The sequence below is a fragment of the Ostrea edulis genome, chromosome 3, assembly GCF_947568905.1.
Source record: "Ostrea edulis chromosome 3, xbOstEdul1.1, whole genome shotgun sequence".
NCBI lineage: Eukaryota > Metazoa > Mollusca > Bivalvia > Ostreida > Ostreidae > Ostrea > Ostrea edulis.
This window is the reverse complement of record NC_079166.1, coordinates 74,292,913-74,318,834: the sequence shown is the minus strand read 5'-3', so window position 1 is coordinate 74,318,834 and position 25,922 is coordinate 74,292,913. Positions and strand designations below refer to the sequence as shown.

At 33.9% G+C, this 25,922-nt stretch overlaps 1 protein-coding gene and 1 long non-coding RNA gene across 4 annotated transcripts in view; one reads left to right on the top strand and one right to left on the bottom strand.

Annotated features, from left to right (window-relative positions):
* The window catches only part of LOC130052831 (uncharacterized), a 112,262-nt gene that overhangs the window by 49,193 nt on the left and 37,147 nt on the right, over positions 1 to 25,922 (bottom strand). The window contains exon 1 of one of the 3 annotated variants that reach the window (XM_056158916.1): positions 5,286 to 5,374. The exons of 1 other annotated variant lie outside the window; for it this stretch is intronic. The gene's annotated coding sequence lies outside the window, so the exon portion shown is untranslated. Of the gene's footprint in view, positions 1 to 880; positions 1,245 to 5,285; positions 5,375 to 25,922 lie in introns of those variants that run through there. One more of the 3 variants, XM_056158918.1, reaches the window with a different exon arrangement.
* Positions 10,999 to 16,130, top strand: LOC130052833 (uncharacterized). The gene is made up of 2 exons (XR_008801243.1): positions 10,999 to 14,948; positions 15,160 to 16,130. It is a non-coding gene; the product is annotated as an uncharacterized LOC130052833 (long non-coding RNA).

Sequence of the window (25,922 nt, the reverse complement as noted above, 5' to 3'; positions counted from 1 at the left end):
GAAAATTAGCAGGAACAGTTGCCCCGCTCGACTTACTGCTAATAATGCAGTCACGGACAAAGAGGTGTCTCTTACTGTTACCTAATCTCAGCGAGATTCGTCGAGGCTGGATATTTGGACTGACGCCTCTTCCGAATCTCAGACCAGTGTCACATAAAGTGATTCGGGAAATCTTGCCTGAACTTCGGCCGCTTGTTGCGATTAAAATGGGTTAAATTGAATTTCTTTTCCGCTTCAACTTTTCGCCTCAGACATCCTATTAACTCCCTATCACAATGAAACATGCATTTCTTACCTTTACAAGGTGTAAATCCCACAGTAATTCAAGTTGGCTATTTTCGAAGCCATTGCAAACGGCCACCATTTCATATTTTACCTTCTCAACACTGAAGAGTTCCAATATACTACTTCATGACAATTTGTACTATGATTGAAAATACAGAACTTACTGGTTGACAATTACTTTGTACAAAGCATTTAAGCATAAAAATTAAAAGCAATAAAAAGAAAACTGTGTAATATTTAATCAATCTATTTGAAGGCGTCCTAAACTATCAGAACTCTTCAGTGTTGAGAAGGTAAAATATGAAATGGTGGTCGTTTGCAATGGCTTCGAAAATAGCCAACTTCAATTACTGTGGGATTTACACTTTGTAAAGGTAAGAAATGCATGTTTCATTGTGATAGGGAGTTAATAGGATGTCTGAGGCGAAAAGTTGAAGAGGACAAGAAATTCAATTTAACCCATTTTAATCGCAACGAGCGGCCGAAGTTCAGGCAAGATTTCCCGAATCACTTTATGTGACACTGGTCTGAGATTCGGAAGAGGCGTCAGTTCAAATATCCAGCCTCGACGAATCTCGCTGAGATTAACTGTTACCGTGAATAGTCACACTTCCACATTTGAAAGATGTACACCAGGTTGTGGTGAAATCGGACAATGGGTGTCCAGAAATGGTGGACGTTGCTGGCTGATTGGCCTCACAAATTCTGCAACACATTTTGCAATCTCTGTATATCAACTACGAAAATTCCTTCAGCCATTAGGACTGGGGTTCTTCCTTTACTTTTGCATTTTTCTTTAGACACAGCTACGTCATCTTTAAATGCAGAACTTTCTCCGTGTGATTCTTGAATTTCTTCGTTACATGCACTAGGCCGAGGCTTCTACTTTTTACTACTGATAAATCCAAAGTGCTTTAACCCTCGTTTTACCGCCATCTTGATTGCATTCAAACGCTGTTTTGACCAAGACTGAAAAATATTTATTCCGACTTTCGATCCCGATTACAAAATTTTACTGGATGCCCAATTTTTTTTCCACTCGCAAAAATGCGACTTAAATATAATCTCTAGTCGCAAAATCGATTTTCTGGTCGCAGATGCGACCGTTTTACTCACAACTTGGAACACTGGTGGCCCCATCCCACCCCCGTGGACTATGATTTTAACAATTTAGAATCTGCACTATATCAGAAAGCTTTCATATAAATTTCATCTTTTCTGACCAAGTGGTTCTTGAGAAGATTTTTTAATGACCCTACTCTATTTTTACCTTTTCTTGATTATCTCCATTTGGATGGTAGCCTGGCCCTTTATTTTAACAATTTAGAATTCCCTTTACCTAGGGATGCTTTGTGCTAACTTTGGTTGAAATTTGCCTAGTGGTTTTTTGAGAAGAAGTCAAAAATGTTAAAAGTTTACAGACGGACGCCGGAATACGAGTGATCAAAAAAGCTCACTTGAGCTTTTAGCTCAGGTGAGCTAAAAATGAGGCACAAACTAAATTTTTTGTCATTTTTCAAGCAAGTTGAAATCATTTTTCTTTGGTAATTTTAGGTTGTATATACATTGAAGTTCATAAATCCAAAAGGGCATTATATTAATCAATAAAGAACTGAAAAAGTTGCAGACTTTATATCATCAGGTTTTCACAAAATCTGATAAAAATGCTAGAGTATAAGCACATTGCATAGAATACTTAAAAACAAATTCAAAACATGAACTTTACTTTGCAAATGATGTAAGAAACAATAATCAATAATTCCAGACAGTAATTTTGTAGTACATGTTTTTTTGTTTTTTTTTTAAATATTTGATTTTTGGGGTAATTTTCCCCTTATTTTTTATGAGGATGGCTCAAAAACTTTTTATATTTATAAGAAATATTAACAAAAATGAAAATAAATTACTTTCCATGTTGGAGTAACACCTTTGAAAGAAGCACACAATAATTTTCTTATTCAAATATCAGTTTGAAGGACTAAAAGACACTTTTATAAACACCCCTGTTTTCCCTCACTGTGTTGCACTCCTGACAATAACTACATGCATCAATTATCATGATTATAAAGAAAATATATAAAATATCAGGAGAAAATTTTAAGTTTTTAGAGAAAATAATCGGAGCAAATGAAATTTTCATCAATTTTGGAGTGGATTTTTTTTTATGTTTTTCGATCAAATTAAGAAATATTGTCAAAATACTCTATTAAAGTTTTATTCTACTTTGTTCAAAAAATCAGTTTAGATATATTAAAATGCATTTTTTATTAATATCAGACATACTGAAAACAACTATCTATAATTTTAGACATATATTTCTAGTACCATTTCTGTTTTTATGCATGCATAACACATATCCTCATTTGACCTACTTTTGTTGCACTCATTTACAACAGTGGAAAGGGCATAAATCATTTCATGAAATTTTGGGAAATAAATGAAGTTTTTAGAGAAAATTATCTGAGCAGATGAAGTTTTCATCAATTTTAGTAAGGAAATTTTTGTTTTTCAATCAAAATTTACAAAAAATTGTCAAAATACTCAATGTTTACTTCTTTTTTTTTTTCAATTAAAGTTGTATTAGATAATAAATTCTTTTTCTTGCATTAAAATGCATTGTTTTTATTAGGTCCTACTGAAAACAACTATCTATAACTTCCGACATATATGTTTCAATCAGTTCTGTTTTTATGCATGCATGGAGACATTGCCCTCATTTCACCTACTTACTAAAATTCTCATATTGAAGGAATTTTAGACACAAATTTCATATTCTTTTAAAATATAATGTAAGGAATCGTTAAAATATCTCTAATATAATTTTTAAATTTGGATGAAAAATGGTAGTCAAAGTAGAGAATAAATGACTTTAATCCACATAAGAAATAATTTTTGGTCAATGATAAATAATATTCTTTAATAAAGAAAACATATAAAATTTTCACATAATTAGACCTGAAAAAAAATATTCTAATTAATTATCATTATAGTTGTTATATTGTGTCAGGAGTGCAACACATTAATAGGCTTATAAAATTGACTGGAATATAATTCATGGTGATTGGCATTCAAAATTACATTCAAGAATTCATTCACTATTAAATGCATATTGCATTTTTCAGAAATGAAAGACAACAGGTGGAATGAAAAAAGACAAGAAATCTCTAGCAATGTTTGTGGAATAAACATTTCTTTGTGATCAACTGTTGAAAAAACATATTAAGAAAAATATCTCGCAGGTTTTTTTTACTTTAACACATCTGCTAATGGTTTAGAAGTCATACACTAGCCATTTTTAGCAACATTTTGGGACACCAATTTATTGTTTTTTGAAATATCTCTTTAGATTTTTGGAACAAAGATACACAGTATCATGACACAAGATATGGTATCCCTAAAATCACCCAGACTGTTTGTAAAACATGCAAAATTGGTCAAATATGCTTTGCCTCATTTTTTTTTTAAACCAGGGGACCCAGGGAAGCTCCTGGATTTTACAGATTTTATAGGGCTTAAACTATGTCTCCTATTTAAGTCATTTTAACTATTTTCTATCATTCTTAATAAGGTGAAATTAGTAAAATGACACAAATTTTAAGGGTTTTTTGGAAAAAACTAAGTTCTCCCAATGAAGTAATTCAAGAAATCAAAAAGATTTTGTCATTCATTTCTCAGGGAGTGGAAGAAATTATTGCTTCTTTTATCATTTAGTACATTTGTGTAAACAAGATACCACGATTTACCTGAAATTTGAAAATTTTAGGGGGGGGGGGGGCGACTGCGCCCCTCCCCTCTCCTTAAATCCGCCACTGAAATGAGAGTTGTTATAACGTACGTTAACATAGTTAAACGACAACTTAACAGGAATGCTATCAATTTGTATTTCTAAATTCAAATTTGGATTAATGTTATTGTATAATTATCAGACGTAGATCTGTCACTCTTGTCGTCTTGATTTTAAAATGAATCCTGTTTTAAAATGCATTCCGATTTACTTCCAGTAATTCATTTTTTTAAAAATAAAAAGTAATATTACAGATACAAACTATATAAAAGATAATATGAATTATCATCACCCGATAGAAATGTTGACGCACAATTGTATAAAAAATTTCCATCGCCTAGGATTTTAATAATTCTATAGTCATTCTCTCCTCCCCCCTCTCTCTCTCTCTTTAGCGAATCCGAAGGGGGGAGGGGTGCAACCCCCGTAACCGGTAACCCCAGAGATTTATCTTTACTGTTTTTACTACCGGTAAAAGGTACCTTTCCCCTTTGACAACTAATGAATATTTCCCCTTCCACAGGTAAAAATTCCCCTTCAATTATAGAAACTACAAAAAATTGTATGAGAATTTTAACAAACATCATTTGAATTGCATATATGTATATATTATTATTTTACATTGTTTTAAGTCATTTTCTATAATTATCAAAGTCCTACATGCCAGTTTTGAGATATTATAATCTGAGGATGTCCTCCACCCCACTCCCTCCCCTGGAAGCTCACGACTGCATTCTCAAAAATTCCCCTTAATATGAAATGGGTAGTAACATCTAAAAGCTGGATAAATCCCTGACCCCCCCCCCCCCTCTCTCTCTCTCTCTCTAGATCCGCCACTGTATAAACAAATAACACACATTACGAAAAAACGACAAGTATCAATAATCTACATTGTTAACAAGAATGATACACTGTTGTACTGAATGAGAAAAATGGTTTCGTTGTAAGCGTGTTTACTGACGATGGTGCAGAGAATTTGTACCATGGTCGAGTCGAGATGAAAATAGTATTATTTTTCAAAATTATAGAAATCAGACAGAGTTTACTAGGCCTATAAACGAACTATAATTTCATGTTTGGCTCTGCATATATATAGTCTAGTGCAAACCGATTTTATTTATTCATTTGTTGTTGGTGTGTATGGTTTTGTTTTCAAAGACTGCAACGTATGCAAATTTTGCCGAGCTAGACTGTTCGTTCATAAATATACTCCTACCTGGTTTCTTTAGATCGCTAACCGTGGTTCAAAAATTCCTTTCTCGAAGAATATTCATAAGCCGCGCGCTGAAATCGAAAACGAGGCTAAGGTCGGTAAACAAAGAATTCAACTTTCGGCAGCATTCTCTACGAATGTCGGTCAATCCGGCCCTAAAGTCTCAATATACCTGGCGAATTGCCAATACGAGGCTAAAGTGACCAGGGTAAAATGTAAATATGTTAAAAGAGTATTTTATAGAATTTAAATAGTTTCATTGTTATTGATATCTGTATTAATATAGGGAGGTGACCATTCTACATTGATCCAGTGCCTTTTTATGGGATTCGAAACTGTGACTGTGAGATGTATGAGAGTTTGACTTCTAGGCGGGCAATTCTACTTTCACTTTAAACGGTACGTTGAAAAGAGCATGCTGCATCTTTGATGTAAAATATCTCGAAAAGGAATCAAGGACCCTATTGCAAATTTGGCCTTGTTGGAAAGGTTAGGAATTTTGCTGAAAGTTGATATCTGTCATTATACTGGGGAAATTTTTTTTTTTTGAATTAGGAGGGGTTGAAAATGGGTATATTTTCCTCATTTTTGTTGCTTTTTTACTTCCAGGATGGCAGGTGCCTGAGTGTATCTCGACCCATTTCCAGGCTAGCATCAGATGTCATGATGGACCTTTAAAATCTTTCACATGTGTGCTTTCAAGAACCATATACATTATTTTTGAAAATTGGTTGCCATGGTAATAAAATCTGAAAATTAACACATGGGCTTCTGAAGGCGAATTTTCCTCCATTTCCTGGTAGTTTGTGACCTTAATTAAGCACAAATCAGCTTGAAACTTGAATTTTCCAGGCAAGAATTTTTTTGTTTATTGTGTTTAAATATGATGTTTATGCTTTAAATATGAGGTTTATACTTAATATTATTGATTTCATTGAAATTGAAGGTCATCGATTAGTAAATGTCAGAAGTATTCTTAGCAATTGGTCGGGTGTGAGTGCAAGAAATTTCTCCTCAGCCATAAATTTTCTATGAAAGTTTTTTGCAATGCTAATGATGGATGGATGTGTGTGTGTGTGTGTCTGTCTGTGTGTGTGTGTGTGTGTCTGTCAATCAGTGAGTGAGTGTGTGTGTCTGTCTGTCTGTCTGTCTGTGTGCGTGTCTTTCTGTGTGCATACGTGTGTGCGTGCGTTCGCGCGCATGCATGTGTACGTGTCTGTCTGTGTGTCTATGTGTTTGTCTGTGTGACTGACTATGTGTTTGTGTGTCTGTCTGTCTATGTGTCTGTCTGTCTGTGTGTGTTTGTTTGTCTGTGTGTGTGTTTGTCTGTCTGTATATGTATGTGTTTGTCTGTCTGTATATGTATGTTTGTCTGTGTATACCCGTTCTATGTGTGTGTTTATCAGTGTGTGTCTGTCTGTGTGTGTTTGTCTATGTATGTGTTGTGTGTATCTGTCTGTGTGTCTGTCAGGTAGTCATAGAGAAACAGATAAAGCTTCAGAATATAAATTTCAATTTTATTGAATTCACTGTATATTGCATAAGGATCACTAACATAGGTGTGATACACTGTACATCTAGTGGAGTACACCGACTTTTCAGAAACTTTTTGATATGTCATCCATACGCATCCTGGCATGAAACTGCTTCGCTTCTGTTTGTCTATTTGAATTACACCAGTGGATCTACATAGGCTAGCTTAACTATGACATCATAATATAACACGTAATGTGATGTCATAATAGAGTAATGACATCAGATTTTTTTTTTTTTTTTTTTTTTTTCTTGGCTAGAGTTATCTTCCTTGACAAATATTCTTCTTCATACAAAGGTGTCTTATTTTGACTTATGTTTATTAGATAAAAGCATGATATCAGGGTAATTTATTAAAGATGTGACGGTTTAGACGAACCAATTTTTAGGGCAAATTTCTCATTGAAATAAGTTTTTTTGAACTTGAAAAAACAAAAAAACAGACTCTCCAGGATTGCTCAAGTTAACATCCTTACTGGCCATTTCAGGGTTTTTTTCTCTACAATTCCTTTTATTTCACATCAAATTTCCTTAAAATACAATTCTAGTCTTTATTTGGAATCAAAATCGCATGTATTTCACTCAGTTCTGGGTCTTTTATTCTATTTTCAACTTTACCAAGGGGAAGAACTCTGCTGGAAACAGTGATGTGAAGAGGGCAGTTTTTGTTCACTCATTTCAAGATATAATTAACAATAACTCCCCATGTATGATACATCATTTTACTCGGAAAAACTTAAATTTTTAAACAGTATAGGTATTTCATGATGTCGTAGAATTTCCGCAGTCTTTAAAGTCTCAATATACCTGGCGAATTGCCAATACGAGGCTAAAGTGACCAGGGTTAAAATGTAAATATGTTAAAAGAGTATTTTATAGAATTTAAATAGTTTCATTGTTATTGATATCTGTATTAATATAGGGAGGTGACCATTCTACATTGATCCAGTGCCTTTTTATGGGATTCGAAACTGTGACTGTGAGATGTATGAGAGTTTGACTTCTAGGCGGGCAATTCTACTTTCACTTTAAACGGTACGTTGAAAAGAGCATGCTGCATCTTTGATGTAAAATATCTCGAAAAGGAATCAAGGACCCTATTGCAAATTTGGCCTTGTTGGAAAGGTTAGGAATTTTGCTGAAAGTTGATATCTGTCATTATACTGGGGAAATTTTTTTTTTTTGAATTAGGAGGGGTTGAAAATGGGTATATTTTCCTCATTTTTGTTGCTTTTTTACTTCCAGGATGGCAGGTGCCTGAGTGTATCTCGACCCATTTCCAGGCTAGCATCAGATGTCATGATGGACCTTTAAAATCTTTCACATGTGTGCTTTCAAGAACCATATACATTATTTTTGAAAATTGGTTGCCATGGTAATAAAATCTGAAAATTAACACATGGGCTTCTGAAGGCGAATTTTCCTCCATTTCCTGGTAGTTTGTGACCTTAATTAAGCACAAATCAGCTTGAAACTTGAATTTTCCAGGCAAGAATTTTTTTGTTTATTGTGTTTAAATATGATGTTTATGCTTTAAATATGAGGTTTATACTTAATATTATTGATTTCATTGAAATTGAAGGTCATCGATTAGTAAATGTCAGAAGTATTCTTAGCAATTGGTCGGGTGTGAGTGCAAGAAATTTCTCCTCAGCCATAAATTTTCTATGAAAGTTTTTTGCAATGCTAATGATGGATGGATGTGTGTGTGTGTGTGTCTGTCTGTGTGTGTGTGTGTGTGTCTGTCAATCAGTGAGTGAGTGTGTGTGTCTGTCTGTCTGTCTGTCTGTGTGCGTGTCTTTCTGTGTGCATACGTGTGTGCGTGCGTTCGCGCGCATGCATGTGTACGTGTCTGTCTGTGTGTCTATGTGTTTGTCTGTGTGACTGACTATGTGTTTGTGTGTCTGTCTGTCTATGTGTCTGTCTGTCTGTGTGTGTTTGTTTGTCTGTGTGTGTGTTTGTCTGTCTGTATATGTATGTGTTTGTCTGTCTGTATATGTATGTTTGTCTGTGTATACCCGTTCTATGTGTGTGTTTATCAGTGTGTGTCTGTCTGTGTGTGTTTGTCTATGTATGTGTTGTGTGTATCTGTCTGTGTGTCTGTCAGGTAGTCATAGAGAAACAGATAAAGCTTCAGAATATAAATTTCAATTTTATTGAATTCACTGTATATTGCATAAGGATCACTAACATAGGTGTGATACACTGTACATCTAGTGGAGTACACCGACTTTTCAGAAACTTTTTGATATGTCATCCATACGCATCCTGGCATGAAACTGCTTCGCTTCTGTTTGTCTATTTGAATTACACCAGTGGATCTACATAGGCTAGCTTAACTATGACATCATAATATAACACGTAATGTGATGTCATAATAGAGTAATGACATCAGATTTTTTTTTTTTTTTTTTTTTTTTCTTGGCTAGAGTTATCTTCCTTGACAAATATTCTTCTTCATACAAAGGTGTCTTATTTTGACTTAAGTCTCAATATACCTGGCGAATTGCCAATACGAGGCTAAAGTGACCAGGGTTAAAATGTAAATATGTTAAAAGAGTATTTTATAGAATTTAAATAGTTTCATTGTTATTGATATCTGTATTAATATAGGGAGGTGACCATTCTACATTGATCCAGTGCCTTTTTATGGGATTCGAAACTGTGACTGTGAGATGTATGAGAGTTTGACTTCTAGGCGGGCAATTCTACTTTCACTTTAAACGGTACGTTGAAAAGAGCATGCTGCATCTTTGATGTAAAATATCTCGAAAAGGAATCAAGGACCCTATTGCAAATTTGGCCTTGTTGGAAAGGTTAGGAATTTTGCTGAAAGTTGATATCTGTCATTATACTGGGGAAATTTTTTTTTTTTGAATTAGGAGGGGTTGAAAATGGGTATATTTTCCTCATTTTTGTTGCTTTTTTACTTCCAGGATGGCAGGTGCCTGAGTGTATCTCGACCCATTTCCAGGCTAGCATCAGATGTCATGATGGACCTTTAAAATCTTTCACATGTGTGCTTTCAAGAACCATATACATTATTTTTGAAAATTGGTTGCCATGGTAATAAAATCTGAAAATTAACACATGGGCTTCTGAAGGCGAATTTTCCTCCATTTCCTGGTAGTTTGTGACCTTAATTAAGCACAAATCAGCTTGAAACTTGAATTTTCCAGGCAAGAATTTTTTTGTTTATTGTGTTTAAATATGATGTTTATGCTTTAAATATGAGGTTTATACTTAATATTATTGATTTCATTGAAATTGAAGGTCATCGATTAGTAAATGTCAGAAGTATTCTTAGCAATTGGTCGGGTGTGAGTGCAAGAAATTTCTCCTCAGCCATAAATTTTCTATGAAAGTTTTTTGCAATGCTAATGATGGATGGATGTGTGTGTGTGTGTGTCTGTCTGTGTGTGTGTGTGTGTGTCTGTCAATCAGTGAGTGAGTGTGTGTGTCTGTCTGTCTGTCTGTCTGTGTGCGTGTCTTTCTGTGTGCATACGTGTGTGCGTGCGTTCGCGCGCATGCATGTGTACGTGTCTGTCTGTGTGTCTATGTGTTTGTCTGTGTGACTGACTATGTGTTTGTGTGTCTGTCTGTCTATGTGTCTGTCTGTCTGTGTGTGTTTGTTTGTCTGTGTGTGTGTTTGTCTGTCTGTATATGTATGTGTTTGTCTGTCTGTATATGTATGTTTGTCTGTGTATACCCGTTCTATGTGTGTGTTTATCAGTGTGTGTCTGTCTGTGTGTGTTTGTCTATGTATGTGTTGTGTGTATCTGTCTGTGTGTCTGTCAGGTAGTCATAGAGAAACAGATAAAGCTTCAGAATATAAATTTCAATTTTATTGAATTCACTGTATATTGCATAAGGATCACTAACATAGGTGTGATACACTGTACATCTAGTGGAGTACACCGACTTTTCAGAAACTTTTTGATATGTCATCCATACGCATCCTGGCATGAAACTGCTTCGCTTCTGTTTGTCTATTTGAATTACACCAGTGGATCTACATAGGCTAGCTTAACTATGACATCATAATATAACACGTAATGTGATGTCATAATAGAGTAATGACATCAGATTTTTTTTTTTTTTTTTTTTTTTTCTTGGCTAGAGTTATCTTCCTTGACAAATATTCTTCTTCATACAAAGGTGTCTTATTTTGACTTAAGTCTCAATATACCTGGCGAATTGCCAATACGAGGCTAAAGTGACCAGGGTTAAAATGTAAATATGTTAAAAGAGTATTTTATAGAATTTAAATAGTTTCATTGTTATTGATATCTGTATTAATATAGGGAGGTGACCATTCTACATTGATCCAGTGCCTTTTTATGGGATTCGAAACTGTGACTGTGAGATGTATGAGAGTTTGACTTCTAGGCGGGCAATTCTACTTTCACTTTAAACGGTACGTTGAAAAGAGCATGCTGCATCTTTGATGTAAAATATCTCGAAAAGGAATCAAGGACCCTATTGCAAATTTGGCCTTGTTGGAAAGGTTAGGAATTTTGCTGAAAGTTGATATCTGTCATTATACTGGGGAAATTTTTTTTTTTTGAATTAGGAGGGGTTGAAAATGGGTATATTTTCCTCATTTTTGTTGCTTTTTTACTTCCAGGATGGCAGGTGCCTGAGTGTATCTCGACCCATTTCCAGGCTAGCATCAGATGTCATGATGGACCTTTAAAATCTTTCACATGTGTGCTTTCAAGAACCATATACATTATTTTTGAAAATTGGTTGCCATGGTAATAAAATCTGAAAATTAACACATGGGCTTCTGAAGGCGAATTTTCCTCCATTTCCTGGTAGTTTGTGACCTTAAGCACAAATCAGCTTGAAACTTGAATTTTCCAGGCAAGAATTTTTTTGTTTATTGTGTTTAAATATGATGTTTATGCTTTAAATATGAGGTTTATACTTAATATTATTGATTTCATTGAAATTGAAGGTCATCGATTAGTAAATGTCAGAAGTATTCTTAGCAATTGGTCGAGTGTGAGTGCAAGAAATTTCTCCTCAGCCATAAATTTTCTATGAAAGTTTTTTGCAATGCTAATGATGGATGGATGTGTGTGTCTGTGTGTGTGTGTGTGTGTCTGTCTGTGTGTGTGTGTGTGTGTCTGTCAATCAGTGAGTGAGTGTGTGTGTCTGTCTGTCTGTCTGTCTGTGTGCGTGTCTTTCTGTGTGCATACGTGTGTGCGTGCGTTCGCGCGCATGCATGTGTACGTGTCTGTCTGTGTGTCTATGTGTTTGTCTGTGTGACTGACTATGTGTTTGTGTGTCTGTCTGTCTATGTGTCTGTCTGTCTGTGTGTGTTTGTCTGTCCGTGTGTGTGTTTGTCTGTGTGTGTGTTTGTCTGTCTGTATATGTATGTGTTTGTCTGTCTGTATATGTATGTTTGTCTGTGTATACCCGTTCTATGTGTGTGTTTATCAGTGTGTGTCTGTCTGTGTGTGTTTGTCTATGTATGTGTTGTGTGTATCTGTCTGTGTGTCTGTCAGGTAGTCATAGAGAAACAGATAAAGCTTCAGAATATAAATTTCAATTTTATTGAATTCACTGTATATTGCATAAGGATCACTAACATAGGTGTGATACACTGTACATCTAGTGGAGTACACCGACTTTTCAGAAACTTTTTGATATGTCATCCATACGCATCCTGGCATGAAACTGCTTCGCTTCTGTTTGTCTATTTGAATTACACCAGTGGATCTACATAGGCTAGCTTAACTATGACATCATAATATAACACGTAATGTGATGTCATAATAGAGTAATGACATCAGATTTTTTTTTTTTTTTTTTTTTTTTCTTGGCTAGAGTTATCTTCCTTGACAAATATTCTTCTTCATACAAAGGTGTCTTATTTTGACTTATGTTTATTAGATAAAAGCATGATATCAGGGTAATTTATTAAAGATGTGACGGTTTAGACGAACCAATTTTTAGGGCAAATTTCTCATTGAAATAAGTTTTTTTGAACTTGAAAAAACAAAAAAACAGACTCTCCAGGATTGCTCAAGTTAACATCCTTACTGGCCATTTCAGGGTTTTTTTCTCTACAATTCCTTTTATTTCACATCAAATTTCCTTAAAATACAATTCTAGTATTTATTTGGAATCAAAATCGCATGTATTTCACTCAGTTCTGGGTCTTTTATTCTATTTTCAACTTTACCAAGGGGAAGAACTCTGCTGGAAACAGTGATGTGAAGAGGGCAGTTTTTGTTCACTCATTTCAAGATATAATTAACAATAACTCCCCATGTATGATACATCATTTTACTCGGAAAAACTTAAATTTTTAAACAGTATAGGTATTTCATGATGTCGTAGAATTTCCGCAGTCTTTAAGCACAAATCAGCTTGAAACTTGAATTTTCCAGGCAAGAATTTTTTTGTTTATTGTGTTTAAATATGATGTTTATGCTTTAAATATGAGGTTTATACTTAATATTATTGATTTCATTGAAATTGAAGGTCATCGATTAGTAAATGTCAGAAGTATTCTTAGCAATTGGTCGAGTGTGAGTGCAAGAAATTTCTCCTCAGCCATAAATTTTCTATGAAAGTTTTTTGCAATGCTAATGATGGATGGATGTGTGTGTGTGTGTGTCTGTCTGTGTGTGTGTGTGTGTGTCTGTCAATCAGTGAGTGAGTGTGTGTGTCTGTCTGTCTGTCTGTCTGTGTGCGTGTCTTTCTGTGTGCATACGTGTGTGCGTGCGTTCGCGCGCATGCATGTGTACGTGTCTGTCTGTGTGTCTATGTGTTTGTCTGTGTGACTGACTATGTGTTTGTGTGTCTGTCTGTCTATGTGTCTGTCTGTCTGTGTGTGTTTGTCTGTCCGTGTGTGTGTTTGTCTGTGTGTGTGTTTGTCTGTCTGTATATGTATGTGTTTGTCTGTCTGTATATGTATGTTTGTCTGTGTATACCCGTTCTATGTGTGTGTTTATCAGTGTGTGTCTGTCTGTGTGTGTTTGTCTATGTATGTGTTGTGTGTATCTGTCTGTGTGTCTGTCAGGTAGTCATAGAGAAACAGATAAAGCTTCAGAATATAAATTTCAATTTTATTGAATTCACTGTATATTGCATAAGGATCACTAACATAGGTGTGATACACTGTACATCTAGTGGAGTACACCGACTTTTCAGAAACTTTTTGATATGTCATCCATACGCATCCTGGCATGAAACTGCTTCGCTTCTGTTTGTCTATTTGAATTACACCAGTGGATCTACATAGGCTAGCTTAACTATGACATCATAATATAACACGTAATGTGATGTCATAATAGAGTAATGACATCAGATTTTTTTTTTTTTTTTTTTTTTTTCTTGGCTAGAGTTATCTTCCTTGACAAATATTCTTCTTCATACAAAGGTGTCTTATTTTGACTTATGTTTATTAGATAAAAGCATGATATCAGGGTAATTTATTAAAGATGTGACGGTTTAGACGAACCAATTTTTAGGGCAAATTTCTCATTGAAATAAGTTTTTTTGAACTTGAAAAAACAAAAAAACAGACTCTCCAGGATTGCTCAAGTTAACATCCTTACTGGCCATTTCAGGGTTTTTTTCTCTACAATTCCTTTTATTTCACATCAAATTTCCTTAAAATACAATTCTAGTCTTTATTTGGAATCAAAATCGCATGTATTTCACTCAGTTCTGGGTCTTTTATTCTATTTTCAACTTTACCAAGGGGAAGAACTCTGCTGGAAACAGTGATGTGAAGAGGGCAGTTTTTGTTCACTCATTTCAAGATATAATTAACAATAACTCCCCATGTATGATACATCATTTTACTCGGAAAAACTTAAATTTTTAAACAGTATAGGTATTTCATGATGTCGTAGAATTTCCGCAGTCTTTAAAGTCTCAATATACCTGGCGAATTGCCAATACGAGGCTAAAGTGACCAGGGTTAAAATGTAAATATGTTAAAAGAGTATTTTATAGAATTTAAATAGTTTCATTGTTATTGATATCTGTATTAATATAGGGAGGTGACCATTCTACATTGATCCAGTGCCTTTTTATGGGATTCGAAACTGTGACTGTGAGATGTATGAGAGTTTGACTTCTAGGCGGGCAATTCTACTTTCACTTTAAACGGTACGTTGAAAAGAGCATGCTGCATCTTTGATGTAAAATATCTCGAAAAGGAATCAAGGACCCTATTGCAAATTTGGCCTTGTTGGAAAGGTTAGGAATTTTGCTGAAAGTTGATATCTGTCATTATACTGGGGAAATTTTTTTTTTTTTGAATTAGGAGGGGTTGAAAATGGGTATATTTTCCTCATTTTTGTTGCTTTTTTACTTCCAGGATGGCAGGTGCCTGAGTGTATCTCGACCCATTTCCAGGCTAGCATCAGATGTCATGATGGACCTTTAAAATCTTTCACATGTGTGCTTTCAAGAACCATATACATTATTTTTGAAAATTGGTTGCCATGGTAATAAAATCTGAAAATTAACACATGGGCTTCTGAAGGCGAATTTTCCTCCATTTCCTGGTAGTTTGTGACCTAAGGTCAATCCGGCCCTAGTCGACCCGGCCCCTGTCGATCCGGCCCCAAGTCATTCCGGCCACAATTACCGTAGTCATCCCGTCCCCATATACGTTTTATAGATATTTTCTGTTTATAATTTATGTAATGGGGTGGGAAATACATTTATGTTTTATAAATGATGAAACATTGTTTAATATGATAAATAAAAAATGTATCAATTCATCAAATTTCAGTTAAAGCAATACAAGTTAACTTAATTCAAAATAAAAGATCAAATAGAATAACATAGACAATTTTATTGACAATTAATTCATTATCAAAATTTCATTTGAGTGGCACGTTTGCTATTTATTATTTCCTCATACTTTTAATACTCAAAATTTACATGATGTAATACATGTATTTTGAAACAAATTAAATGAAATGTGTAGGTATGAGGATTATATTAGTCAAGCCGATAGGTGTTAATATTGGTGCAGACTACTGTGATAGTTGAAAGTACCGCCAGTTAGTTACAGCTTGTATTGCTTTAACATATAACAATTATCACTTACAAATTGAAAAAAAAGATATAAAGAAATACAAATTCTAGAACTCTTAAGGTAGAGATTGATAGGTTGATGCTAAAAAAAATTAACCATTGAATTTTTTTTATTTTGATATATGTTTATGATGAAGCTTTGATATAAAACATAATAAAAAATCAATGTAGGTAATCGACCTTGTTTTTGAGAAATATGGCGATTTTAACAACACCTTCTTTAGTCCTTGTAAAGCGTAAAAAGTGAAGAAAAATAAGTAGAGAGCAATATACAAATAGAGCTATAACATTTTTATTGTAAAAAGGATCATAACTTGTCATATATGGTTCCAAACAACCTTTCACATAATTGTATATTACACATCAATTTCAAGTTCAGCAATCATTATTAACATGCAACAACATTACTTCAACAGAGCTACATTGGCCAATTACCTTAAAACAGTGCACAATATTTGCACACAGGGTCATACCTTTGTTTAAGCTGCAAGAAAAATTACCCATCAAATTTCTTATTTTATTTCATTAAGTGGTCAGTCTATTAGTAAGTAAAATATATGAAAAAAATTATACACCATAATGGGGTTCAATATGGAACTAGCAAAAAATTCCTAACCCCACCCCCTTTTAACAAACTACACATTTTCGTAAGAAAAAGGGTTATTAAAAGATGTTGTAAACAATCCATCAAAAACAGCTTGCTGAAATTCGAAGATTCTTTGTAATACCTTTTTTAAATTAATAAATATAATACAGAAAGTATGTATTTCAAATTGTAGCTTATATTTTGTTGTAGTTCTCGTTGTTGACATTTGTGCACTTACACTCAGAATATAGATTTATCATACGTCATCATATTTGATGATTAATATCAAGAGTTTTCCCAAATAAAAATCACCACAAAAAATTGAAATACAATTTATATTTGTTAAAACAAATGTCTCCATTACATCCCAACCCCTTTAATATACTGCATGGTATGGAGGAGAAAGAATGAGCAGGAACATAGACGTCATGAATTGCACTCGGTGCATTGAGAAGAAAGATTCAGCCAGCAGAGATAAACTACTGACCTTTTTATAACTTAGAATGTTTAAGCATTCCCAAATTACCTCTTTGAAAATTGAACATGACAATAAGAAGGTTTCTATAAGCTATTTCAGGGGCGGATCAGGAATTGAAGTTGGGAGGGGGGTGCAACTGTATGAGGCAGGGGTCTGGGGGCCGCCTTGAAGGGGGGGGGGGGGGGGGGGGCGATTCCCCAGAAACTCCTGGATTTTACAGATTTTTTAGGGCTTAAAATATGTCTCCTATGTAGTCATTTTTATTATTTTCTGTCATTTTTAATAAGGTGAAATTAATAAATAACGCAAATTTTAAGGGTTTTTGGAAAAAGTAGCAGTTCTCCCACTAAAAGTAATTCAATAAATCAAAAGATTTTGTCAGGCATTTATTTCTCTGAGAGTGGAGGAAATTATGGCTTCTTTTATCGTATATATATCTCTAAAAAAGAGACCACGATTTACTTTGTCTGTTAGTGGTTTTTATATTTTTATGCTTGAATTCAACCTTTATCAGTTGTTTATTTTTCAGTTCTTGGGTTTATCTCTATTTTCTTATATATATCATACCATTATTTAAATTCTACTATCCATTAAGTCTATACCTATCAGATAAATATAGACCTCATTAACTTGTTCCACCTTGGTGAAACTGCACCAAGGATATTTGTTCTTGGATATATGTGTGATATTGAATTTACATTGTTATTTCTTAGTACAACCTAACAAAACAAGGAATTGTTTGTATCTAAATAGATCTTGGATACATAAACCTGTCGACTGAACTAGCCCGACTATGAATGAATTTTGATATGCATATAATAATAACTGGTCCCAAGGACGTGCTTTCTACAAGGCACTAGCCCATATCTAAAATTTACTAGCTAGCCCCATACCAGCTGGCCATCAATTATTTCGAGCCCTGAATTATATCCACTGTAAAAACATAAAAAAAGAATACTTTGGTTTTGGTCAATTTTATATAGATCTAATCAATAATTTATATTTCTGTCTAAAAATTTAAAAAATTAATGGAAAATTACAATATAAATACAGCCTTTGGCTCGGTCCCAGATCATTGCCAATTTCAAATCATTTTATAATTATTATGCAAAAACCTTCAGCTACTGAAGTGATTGCAATTTTCAAAGGTGTCTTGACATTAGAATGGTGACATATATCGCAGGATAGGCAGATCCGAAATAAGTTTTATTATTTTTTTCTGTCATTTAGGAAATATCAGTCTTTCATGATCACACAGTTGCTGTTTCACATTCTTCTAAATGTCCTTCATGGTTTTTTTCTTTATTGAATTATCATAAAGTCATCCCTTTATTAAACTGCACCCTTACATTAATATCCATCTGGCCCTTGCTAACTGGTCAGTTTTCTAGTGTTTACAAAAATCATTTACATCAAAGGAATGTCAACATATTTTATGCAAACTTTCCTCAAAGGCATATTCCAAAAATTGATTTAATGCACCAATTTGATTTCAGGTATTTATTGATACTTTATTGGTGCTCTTTTTCATTTTTGAAACTCTTAATGATTTTCAATTGACAGATTACACTCTGGTCACCTGTCCATTGTATTGGTGAGAATCTGCCTCATCTATTCCTATTTCAGGTAAGTCCCCTAACAGCGCAATGCTCTTTACTTTATAATGAATACAAACACATCTATCAAAACATGAATGGAAAAATAATGAAGATACCGGTAACTGAATAGTAATTGTGTCACATCAGAATTGTTGGTTTATGTATTGTGCAGGAAAACTTTTTGCCACCCATATTGAAAGATGACCAGTTACATGTATGTAAGTTTACAAAAAAGAGAATAAATTTCATTTTAAAATTTTTGTTTAAATTTCATTTTAAAATTATCAATTAAGATATGTCACTATTTATTGTTCATTTGTTAAATTATAATGTGATGTTAAAATGTTGTGGAAGTTAGATTTCATCCTTATTTTTGAATACACCGTGCCTTTGGCTCCTCCTTTGGAAAACATTGATCAATAAAAATTTCTTTAGTACCAGGGCACCCCAACTAACGTGTTCGGAACATATTCTTTATCGGTGTTAAGTAGAGCGTATAATCAGAAACTATCGAATGGAATATAATCTCGCTACTCCGAGACTCCAACGCGAGCTACCTGAGACCCGGTGAATTTTCTACGGGATATGGATGTGCTTTAAGGAATTCCAGTGCTAATGTAAGTATCAATTAGAAATTATGGTATATTGTGCTTTATTTGTTTTTGCAATATATAGATCTACGTATCAATGCATTATTTTCCTAATGCCATCAGCTAATAAAGCTTAAATAAGAAATGGTAAGAAAGAGTTATCGTCCTTAGATTTGGACCTAGGCCAACTTTGAAAGAACTCTTGATTATCGTAAAAAAAAAATCGAGAGGACATCTTTCTATTTCAAAGTGCCATAATTAAATGTTAATGTTGCATAGGGATTGTGTTCAATTTATCAAACACTGAAATGTTGCATACAATTTACCATCTTTACGCAGAAAATACTATAGTCTATTTCATGTTTGAGGTATACTGGTATATTGGTATATGTTAATGTGCATGTTACAAGCAAAGAAAGATGCATTGCAAGTATCTTAAAACTTCTAAACTTAATATTTCTTTGTTGGAAACATAATCATTTTCCTGATTTAGGAGTATAAATAAAGTGAATTTATTTTATGAAGAAAATAAATTTTATTGATTGGATCTATTGTGGTGACCAGGGGGTGTATACTACCCATTCATAATTTTTTGAAATGTAAAGGTTTTCTTAATTAAACTCATTGATGCATGCAGCACACCTACGGAATTTAGAATGAATGAAAAGTACATGACATGTATTTGTATGATTATTATTTGGTACATATGTAAATGAAAAATTCCAACTTTTCCTTATATGATATGATTTAATAATAATAAGAATACCATATTTATATAGCACCTTTTTATACACTATATACGCTCAAAGGTGACCAATTATGGATTGTTTTAAAGTGGAGGGAAAGCAACAATAAAAGGAAATTAGAACATGACTAGATGTAGTACAATGCATGTATACCATTGACAAAGCATATAATGTACCAGTGATAATTTAAAAAGTTGATCATAAAACTGCAAAGGACATCAGGGGACAGTGCATTATATTTAACAGGATCCTCCCTTTATCTAATGCAGGATTGTAATTGTCATTTATAACATGTATATTAAATCTGGTAACAAATGTGCATATTAGACACCAGTGGACAATGCGTTAATTAAAAGAATTTTATCAGATCATCATGTAGGGACCAAATAATTAGATTCTCCTTATATGTAGCAAACAATCGCAGTCTTTAATTTATATAAAATCATAGTAGAAAACATTTAAAATTCCTGAGTGGTGCAGGTCTCATACTAATTTACAGATTGACAGTTTATAGCTCTGAGTTTCTGTAACCACACACATGTATTACTAATATTTATGCAAGCATTTATGAATAATATATTAATCATTAACATATATATTAATGTGACAGGACAATATACATGGATGTACATCATAACTTCTTCCTTTACTGATACATTAAGCAGTAAATATTTTCATTGTTCTCCTTTTATGAATGAAATACCTATATACATGCATTTCTGATCTTTTTAATTAATTTAGATTTACTTACTCCAATTACAAACTTATAATTACAGAAACACACATGTAATAATATCAATAATCTTTTTCATATTTACATTAGTCATGTATCTGTACGTTATAGGACAATCTATACAAAAATTTTAAAATCTTAAATCAAATATTGAATCACAAAATAAAAGGAGTACATTGCACGACACAATTGATTTAATATACATCAACTATATTTTGTCTGTAAGAAACCTTTGCTGTTTCATTTTATACTATTACATTTCGCAACATAATTAAACAGTTAAGTCTCAGAAATCAAAATTGAGCTGTGATCTCAGCCAGAACCTGTTCTAGAAATTTAGGAGAAGAAATTATTTTGCATGATCATATTACATGGATTTTTTTCAAGTTTGGCCAAGTTAGGATCATAGTGTGCACTGAGTATTATTTAACTTAAAGTAAAGAATTTTGTAATTATAAGCTCTCTTTAATGAAAAGCTGACTGTGCAATTTTAATTATTTACATGTTTTAGTTTGTGCTATATTTAACTGAATTGCCTTGTAAAAAGATTTGTGAATTAAATACAATTGTAAATGATCAAAATATATATTATATTGCATGTTGATGGAGCTTTGAAAATTTAAAAGCTTAAATTAAGGCCTCAAATAAAAATTGTTGTGTTTCTGACCCTAAATTAAACACACTACCCCTAGTTTTTTAAATAAACATATATTGTTGAAGAGATCATTGAAGAAACATTGTTTGGGGGACTTGACATCTGTAATTCAATTCATCTATAATAAGTAATTTTAATCAAACTAAATCTAAAAGTTTCATTGACATGTGAAAAATGAGCCCCTCATGTTCAATAAGACAAAATTAATTTGTTTAAATGAAGATTGTGATCAGAATGATAAAACTTAATTGTTTACAGTTAAAGAAAAAAAATACGAATTATATAATATCCCAATCTGAATTAAGATTAGACTTGTATATTCGACTCGTCTTTGGTATACACCTCAATACAAGGAAGTGTATCTTAGAGAAGCGGAATTCTTTTTATCCTTAACCAACTTGCCATTATTTTGACTTACACAGCAATTTATATTTTTACCACCCCACATTTCTATTTTGTTAGCCTATTATTCATATCAAGAAATCATAATACTTATATAATCATTATATTTGGAATGACTTATTATCCTTTTACTTCCTATCTATATTGTAATTTCTTGTGTGTATAATTATGTGGACTTTACCTTGTACCTTAAAGGAGAAGGTTTATATAGGCATTGCCTGCTGTCTAATCCTTATTATGTTATTATACCCCCCGCAACAAGTTGTGGGGGGGGGGGTTATACTGGAATCAGGTTGTCCGTCTGTCTGTCCGTCCGTCCGTCCGTCCGTCTGTAGACGCAATGGTTTCCGGACTCTAAAGCATTATCCTTTCCACCTACCGTCACCATATCCTATATATGGACTACCCATGGGATGAAGATGTTCCCTATTGATTTTGGGGTCAAAAGGTCAAAGGTCAAGCGCACTGGACATCGAAGTAGCAATATGGTTTCCGGGCTCTAAAGCGTTATCCTTTCCACCTACAGTCACCATATCATACATATGGACTACCCATGGGATGAAGATGTTCCCTATCGATTTTGGGGTCAAAAGGTCAAAGGTCAAGCGCACTGGATATCGAAGTAGCAATATGGTTTCCGGGCTCTAAAGCGTTATCCTTTCCACCTACAGTCACCATATCATACATATGGACTACCCATGGGATGAAGATGTTCCCTATCGATTTTGGGGTCAAAAGGTCAAAGGTCAAGCGCACTGGATATCGAAGTAGCAATATGGTTTCCGGGCTCTAAAGCGTTATCCTTTCCACCTACAGTCACCATATCATACATATGGACTACCCATGGGATGAAGATGTTCCCTATTGATTTTGGGGTCAAAAGGTTAAAGGTAAAGTGCACTGGACATCGAAGTAGCAATATGGTTTCTGGGCTCTAAAGCGTTATCCTTTCCACCTACAGTCACCATATCATACATATGGACTACCCATGGGATGAAGATGTTCCCTATTGATTTTGGGGTCAAAAGGTCAAAGGTCACGCGCACTGGACATTAAAGTAGCAATATGGATTCCGGGCTCTAAAGCTTTATCCTTTCCACCTACAGTCACCATATCATACATATGGACTACCCATGGGATGAAGATGTTCCCTATCGATTTTGGGGTCAAAAGGTCAAAGGTCACACGCACTGGATATGGAAGTAGCAATATGGTTTCCGGGCTCTAAAGCGTTATCCTTTCCACCTACAGTCACCGTTTCTTACATATGGACTACCCATGGGATGAAGATGTTCCCTATCGATTTTGGGGTCAAAAGGTCAAAGGTCAAGCGTACTGGACATCGAAGTAGCAATATGGTTCGGTTTGTCATGCCATTTGTTTTTTACACTCAGAAAAGAGGTAGTTTATACCTATTACCAACACCCTTTGGGAGATTGGGGTAAGCGGGGGGTATTCTTAGTGAGCATTGCTCACAGTACCTCTTGTTCATAATAAAATACTGTTTAAATTAATTCATATTTTTAGCCTAAATTTCAAATCATAATACGTATTTGTGCATGTGTCTGTTTTCAGTGTACTTTTTGGGAAATTTGAGTGATTCACAACCCTTCGAACAAAGATATAGTAATTGAGGCCATCTCAAAGGAATCCTAGATTTACCAAAGTATCACATCATCCTATAATTGAATGTATAATGATTATGTTTTCAAGATTTTAAAGGAGATTATTCTGTCTACAAAGCGAGATCATTTTATCTGTCCTTAAAAGTTTTGGCCAAGCTATACACTGCTTGCAGATACTTATGTTTCTTAAAATATTGTTATAGTAAATATTTAACATCTTTTCATGGTTGTATATGTACATGTAACAGAACTTATGAAGTACATGTATATGTGTTCAGTGTTTTATTATGTAAAATCTACTTAGGAGTACAACTACATTTACAAATTATGTACATGCATACAAAGGCACAAACACAATTTCTACCTCAAAACTTTCATCAGATACAAGTCAAAAAATTTAAGATTATAAGAATAAAGATAATAATTATACATGTAGCAGATCTTAGAAATATTTTCATGAAGAGATACATTATTGCTTATGCTATCACTTTGCCTGTCTTTCTGTCTTGGTTGAGTATAGTACACTTGCAGATGACACACACTGTTTCATGGAATACTGAATCTTAATTATTGACAAATCGTATAATTTCATAATATTGCATTTTTTGTTACATACTGAATAACTGCATGATATTTTTCCTTTTAGAAGCCATCCCTATGTTTTAATTGCTGCCCATCAAATAGTACAGTGTCTTTGTGTAATTTGTAAGTATTCAGTGTCTTAGTATAAATCATAAGTATTTTGAAGCGTGATGTTACAGTTAGTTTATTATGTCTCCCCTCTTCCAGGGGGATCAAGACATAATGTTTTTGTACCTTCTGTCTGTCCATCTGTCTGTAACAAATTCTTCTGAATGCTTCTCCTCCTATATGGCGTATCGGATAGACTTGAAACTTTGTACAATGCTTCATTACAATATGTAAATGTGCATATTGTTGGGACGGGAGGATCCATTTATTTTCCTAAAAGTTATAGTGGATCTAAGAGGGGTGGAAGATGTTTAAATAGCTTGTGAACGATTCTCCTCTTATATGGATTATCAGATTTAGACTTAAACTTTTAATTCACAATACTTCAATGTCATTTGCAGATAGGCATATTGTAGGGACAGGAGGATCCAATTGTTTTCTTAAAATGTGAGGGGTGGAGGGTATAAGATAATTTGTGAACACTTCTATATGGCTTATTGGAGTTCATAATGCTTATATGCTCCTGCTCCTGCTTTCTCCTCCATACCATACAGTACAATAAGGGGCAGTTTCATTCGGAGAACTTCCAATTTGGGGAGCTCAGGGAGACATTTGTATTCCCTAAAAAACAATCTTTAGTTTCAAATTGTGATTGTGGTATTTTTGTTTCTCTTCTATAAATTGTTAATTATATCAAATATCTATTTTGAAAAAAAATCATAAAATATATATGTGAAGTTACAATTAAGATTTTTCTTTCTGGTAAAATAGGCATAGTGTATATATAGTGTAGATAGAAATAAATCACATAGCAAAGAAAAATTCAAATCGATTTTAGCTCACATAAGCTGAAAGCTTGAAAGAGCAATTCTGATCACTTTTTGCTGTCATCAGTCCATCTGTTCAACCTTTTCAACTTCTTCTCCAGAACCATAGTGTTAATTTCAGCCTAACTTGCGACCCTTCACAGGGGATATAATCACAAAATAGGGTGGGGTCATTTAAAAATCTTCTCAAGAACCACAGGGCCAGAAGAACTGAAATTTACATGCAAGCTTCCTGGAATAGTGTAGATTCAGTTTATTAAAATCATGACTCCTAGAGATAGGATGGGGCCACAATAGGGGATCAAAGTTTTACATACAAAGGTATAGGGGAAATCTTTATAAGTCTTCTTCTCAAGAGCCACTGGGCCAGGAAAGCCGGGTTTACAAGAAAGCTTCCTGACATAGTGCAGATTCAAGTTTGATAAAATATCATGGCCCCCGGGGGTAGGATGGGGCAAGAATTGGGGATCAAAGTTTTACATACAATATATAGGGAAAATATTATAAAATCTTCTCAAGAACCAATGGAGCAGAAAAGTTTATATTTACATGAAAGCTTCCTGACATAGTTCAGATTCAAGTTTGTTAAAACCATAGCCCCCGGGGGTAAGATAGGGTCACAATAGGGGGTCAAAATTTCACATACAAATACATGTATATAGGGAAAATCTTTTTCTTAAGAAATCATTGGGACGAAATTTACATTTACATGAAAGCTTCTTGACATAGTGCAGATTCAATTTTGTAATAATCATGGTTACGGGGGTAGGTTGGGGCCACAATAGGGATCAAAGCTTTACATGCAAATATACAAGAACAATCTTTAAATATATGGGCCAAGGTAACTCGATCATGTGAGCAATGTGGCCCATAGACCTCTTGTCTTCAATGCTATTGATTCTAAATTGAAACAAAATAGATATTTAGAAGGAGTAATTAAGGCAGTCCTTTACCAAAATTGGAAGTAATTTCATGATTCCAGGGGTAGGGACTGTGGTTCTAAAGTGATTATTGTCCTTATCATTTGAAAGACTTCTTTAAGTTTGCTGATACATTTTAAAAAGTCCATGCATAATTAGGAAAAGCAGAAAAGGATGCACCAAAA